The sequence below is a fragment of the Nelumbo nucifera genome, chromosome 6 (assembly GCF_055504915.1).
Source record: "Nelumbo nucifera cultivar China Antique chromosome 6, China Antique-T2T, whole genome shotgun sequence".
In the NCBI taxonomy this organism is placed as follows: Eukaryota; Viridiplantae; Streptophyta; class Magnoliopsida; order Proteales; family Nelumbonaceae; genus Nelumbo; species Nelumbo nucifera.
The window spans coordinates 38624248-38629130 of record NC_142654.1 but is presented as its reverse complement, the minus strand read 5'-3'; the positions used below and the strand labels follow the sequence as shown (position 1 = coordinate 38629130).

At 35.4% G+C, this 4883-nt stretch overlaps 2 non-coding genes across 2 annotated transcripts; both read right to left on the bottom strand.

The window, feature by feature from the left end:
• Positions 1–3283: 3283 nt before the first annotated feature.
• TRNAV-CAC (transfer RNA valine (anticodon CAC)) lies at positions 3284–3357 on the bottom strand. The gene has a single exon. It is a non-coding gene; the product is annotated as a tRNA-Val (tRNA).
• Positions 3358–3984: 627 nt separating this feature from the next.
• On the bottom strand, positions 3985–4058 carry TRNAV-CAC (transfer RNA valine (anticodon CAC)). The gene has a single exon. It is a non-coding gene; the product is annotated as a tRNA-Val (tRNA).
• Positions 4059–4883: the final 825 nt, after the last annotated feature.

Sequence of the window (4883 nt, the reverse complement as noted above, 5' to 3'; positions counted from 1 at the left end):
TCTCATTGTCCAAAATACACGGTATATGACCTCAATGCCTTGCTAAAATTTAAGTGGCAGAGCCGCAGAGGGACTTCACAACAACTTGCTTTAACGCTATTCTCTGGGGGTCTGAACAAGCAATTGCGTTGCCCACTGCCCAGAAGTAATCGCAACAAAACCAGTTGATTCACATTCTGGAATGGCACAGATATGTTCCCGAGGTTCCATTCTGATTATCCACAGCACACTCCCTGCCACTTTTATTAAGTTATAAAAATCCTCCTGGCTGTATAGTCTAATAGTCTTCTCTTTATCTTTTGGCTTTTTTTTTTTTGACTTGTCTTCAACTCTGCCACAGCTCTCTAACCCTCTCTTTTTCCATTACCCAGTATTGGTCGGTCCTAACCTTTTGGCATTTTTTGCACAAAGGGGTTGCTCTCATACTCAATTCTGCATTTTCTCCACGCATGACCGGATACTGTTGCGGTGCTACGAGCCTACAAGGCTACAACAGGAACAGGCGTGTAGATGTATTGCAATTTGCAAGAGCCATTGGCTTCACCGTTTCGTGAGTCAGGTAAATGGAGAGGCGGACTGTTTACTACGCCGATTATATGCAGAAATGATTCAGATTAAAAAACATTCATCTCAAAATCCACATTCGTTCAAATCATGGTTTTCAAAACCGGACCGGAAAAACCGGGAACCGGTCACCTGACTGGTTCCGTTTTTCCCCAAAACTGTTGATTTTGGTTAGTAAACTGCTGAACCGACCGGTTAACTGTTCGAACTATTTGAACGGTTTTGACCATTTTTCAGTTTTTTTAATTTTTTTGATCTTTTTGTCAGAACGGGCTGGTCGTTTGGGTTAAACGATTGGCCGTTTGAGCCGGTAACCGGACCCCTGACCGGTTCAGTTTTAAAAACCATGCGTTCAAACATTCAGGGCAAAATCTATAGTGACTATGTGATTTTACTTCCAGTAGTATTTTTTTTTTTTGAAGCCTGATAAGACCAAGTGTGCATACGAGAGAGAAATAAGGCAACGCGTGCAGTACAATGGGCAGTATTAAAGGCCCCATTTGGTTCGTAGGAATAGGGGTATGGAATCGGAATTGGAATGGGTTATTCTGATTCCAACTATTTGGTTGAGCAGAATTGGAATCCCATTCTCATTCCTGCTGGAATGGCATTCCCCCGTTTGAGGGAATGGTTATTCCCTGCCCCTTGGGAATGAAATCCCATTCCTGTTGATTTTAATTCATATTCTCATTCCTATCTGAATCATACAGATTATAGGAATAGACCATCCTGATTCCGATTCTGGTTGTGAATCAAACAGACCCTAAGAGTATTGAAAAGAGCACGAATGGATAGAAATACAGACAGATCTGCGATCAGCTTACATACATCAGACTTTATTTCGAGAATATCATCAGATGACAAAGCTTTCATTCTGTATAATTAGGGGAGAATTTATTCATCAGTCACTTGGGAGACTTTATTATATTTTTTACGCTTTTACGGAGAACTAGTAGAATGGCCCATGCGATGCACGGAGTATTTGAATCAATGGTTGATTAACCACAATAAGCATTAGGGTCCAGATTCAGCCCCAACACTTCAATGTATCAAGTTGGTAAGGAGATTGAGTGAACTTTCCATCAGGAAACCTCTGATTGGTTCGTTCAAAGATTTGTTATTGTCTAATTGATTGTCATCCAGCAAACTTAGGTTAATATCTATACTTGCAACTTAAGAGTTTGTATAGTGTAAACTATTCCTCGTAAACAATCGAACTAGTGTTAGTAACTGTGCAAAGTACAATAATAAGAAAATATATGTGAATAGTTCAAATTTTTGATAGGTTAAAGTTTCTACAAGGAATTGACAGTTGATTGGACCAAACATTGAGTAGTTTCATATGGGTTTGGGCATATTCTAGTTAGCTTCATTTACATATAGCCTAAGATATCAACTGCAAGTTTGAAAATGATGATATAATCAGAATGAAATATAAATGAAGGTGCAAATATTTTAGACAATATGTATTCATACTGCACAAATTAAAAAAAAAAAAAGAAATAATTAAATCTTGCTGCAATAGATATAAGAAATAATGGAATATAGTAGGAAATTTATGGGAAGATACAAATGAACAGTGAATTCCTTGGGGAGTCTAAATTAACAAAGTTTGCAACCAAAATACAAAGATAGCATTAATGTATCATATAAAAAAATAAAACAATGTTTTCCAGATATATGCTAAATAGGATAGAATAAGCCCGGCTTTCTACTTGAAATCACTAATCTGAAAGTCTACTTATTCCATACTTTTATTACTTGTATCGGTTTCATTGAATTGAAAACAGAATTGGGGCAAGAAACCCACCTACCAAGAAATGTTTCAGACAATTTGGAATTTGCAAAAAAAAAAAAAAAAAACGATGAACTCCTACAAGGAATTGGCAGCTAATTGGACCTAAGAAAGTAGTTTCAGATAGGTTTGGGTATATCTAGTTAGTTTCATTAAGTTGTACTCGAATTGATAGAATCAACACTTAAGAGAGGTGAATCTTATTTGGATATAATTGTTGACATGGCCATCTTTGTTGGGGGATGGTAGAAATAATCCTCTAAATCTTAATAAATAGTTCTCTAAATGCTTCATGTTTCCAGAACTTTCAGTTATCTCTACATTATAGTTTCAATCACTTCATTTTATTTACCGTTAAATTTAAATTCTGATAATAGGTCGGTTTGTTTGAGTTGGAGTTCCAAGAATAAGTTATGTGAGTTGGTAGATGTGGCATTGGAGTGGTGGACAAATAAGTTATTTGTGTTTTTTTAAGTGTAACTCGAAGCAGTTGAAACTGTGATGAATAGAAAAGCAGTCTAATTTGCCTACTTTTAAGTGTAGCTCAAGGAAAATAAAATAGAAAAGATGAGGTGATAATTCCTAGGCTATTTTTATCTTATTTCAATTTTTTTCCAAGTCCATCCTGATCAATTATGATGAATAAATGGAACAAAAACACATTTGCTATTTGGCCCCACTCTCATTTTCAATTTTCAGGGGTAATATTGGAATTGTATATCAAAGTGTTAGACCATTGTACTTGCCCCACTTTGATGAACAACGTACGGCCTTATGGTAGTTAAATATTGAAAAAAGAGGGTAAAAAGGGAAAATAAAATTAGGTTTTTTGACCCAACAATTATCACCATTATAATTTTTATAAATGGTAGAGAAATTTTGTTATTGGCAACCCCAATAATGGGGGCAACACAAAAGAAAAGTTGTCTGAGCCCGGGTTCGAACCGGGGACCTCTAGTGTGTGAGACTAGCGTGATAACCAACTACACCACCCAGACTGCTTATTACACCAATTGTAAGAAGAAATAGTTCAATGAAACAATTCATCTCAAAATCTACATTTGATCAAACATTCAGGACAAAATTTATATAGTGACTGGGAATTTACTTCCATAATAGTTTTTTTTTTTCAAGCCTGATAAGGCCAAGTGTGCATATGAGAGAGAAATAAAGCAACACATACGATACAATGGACAGCACTATTTTTTTTATCTAAGAGTGTATTTAAAAGAGCACCGAGGGATGCGAATACTTCGAAAATAGTATCAGATGGCGAATTAAGATCGAGCGCAACTCACACCAACATCCCACCCTGTATTGGAAACATCTCTCCATCAACAATAAATATAAATACGAGATGTTCCTAATATGTGACCAGAACATGCCGTGAGATTGGTGTAAAGCGCCGCTCTGTGAGAAGCATATCCGAATTCTCAGATCAGATGACAAAGTTTTTATTAATTAGGAGAGTTTATTCAGCAGTCACTTTGGGAGACATCGTATGATAAAATTGAAATGATATCAGAAAATTTATTCAATCATAGACTTCAGGTTATATTTTTTACGCTTTTACCGACAAACTTTTGTTCTCCGGTAACCCCAATAATTGGTTGCAACAGAAAACATGTCTGAGCCCGGGTTCGAACCGGAGACCTCTAGTGTGTGAGACTAGCGTGATAACCAACTACACCACCCAGACTCGTTGACTCAATTCAAAATTAATATATATCAAGTATCAAATAGACCCTTCCACATTTTTGCCAATGCAAAAAAAGCCAAAATATTTATAACTTATCTATATATATATAGCAAGACAGTCTACACCACAATGACTCTCTTTGCTCCATTACCCCCACCTTACATTTTCTTTGACTCTCTCTTCTCTCCCTTTCCCACCATTCATATTAAGCCAACTCAACACCCTTTATCTTCATTTCCTAATTAGCTAGCTCAATATATTTGAGATCGGTTTCAGTCAATGCAAGGCCCATTCGAACAACCTTGCATCGGGAACATCTCTGTACTTCTATGCTTTATTTCATGGGGAGATATTCCCAATGCAAGGCTATGATGGCTGTTCGAACGGGCTTTGCACTGACTGAATCCGATTTCAATATATTTTACCTAAAATCTCTCTCTCTCTCTCTCTCTCTCTCCGATCCATTTAGCTAAAGTGAAGTGGTTTATTGGATCAGGTATCGTTTGGTTTTCATTAATCCAACCCATTTACTTTGAATGGTATATTACACATTGTTTATAATTAAAATTTTCATTTTATTTTATTATAACTCATACCAAAATAAATTAATTATTTTTGCGATTAATTAAAAATTCCCAAACAATATTACTATTTTTAATAATTAATAATTTCCATTTTAGTAATATTTTTGGGATTAATTACTAATATTGTCAACAATTTACTAATAGTTTACCAAAATTAATTAATTCTTTTCAGGATTAATTTAAAAATACCAAAATTCACTTAAAATATATTATTTATATCCATGATTTATTAAAAATTTCC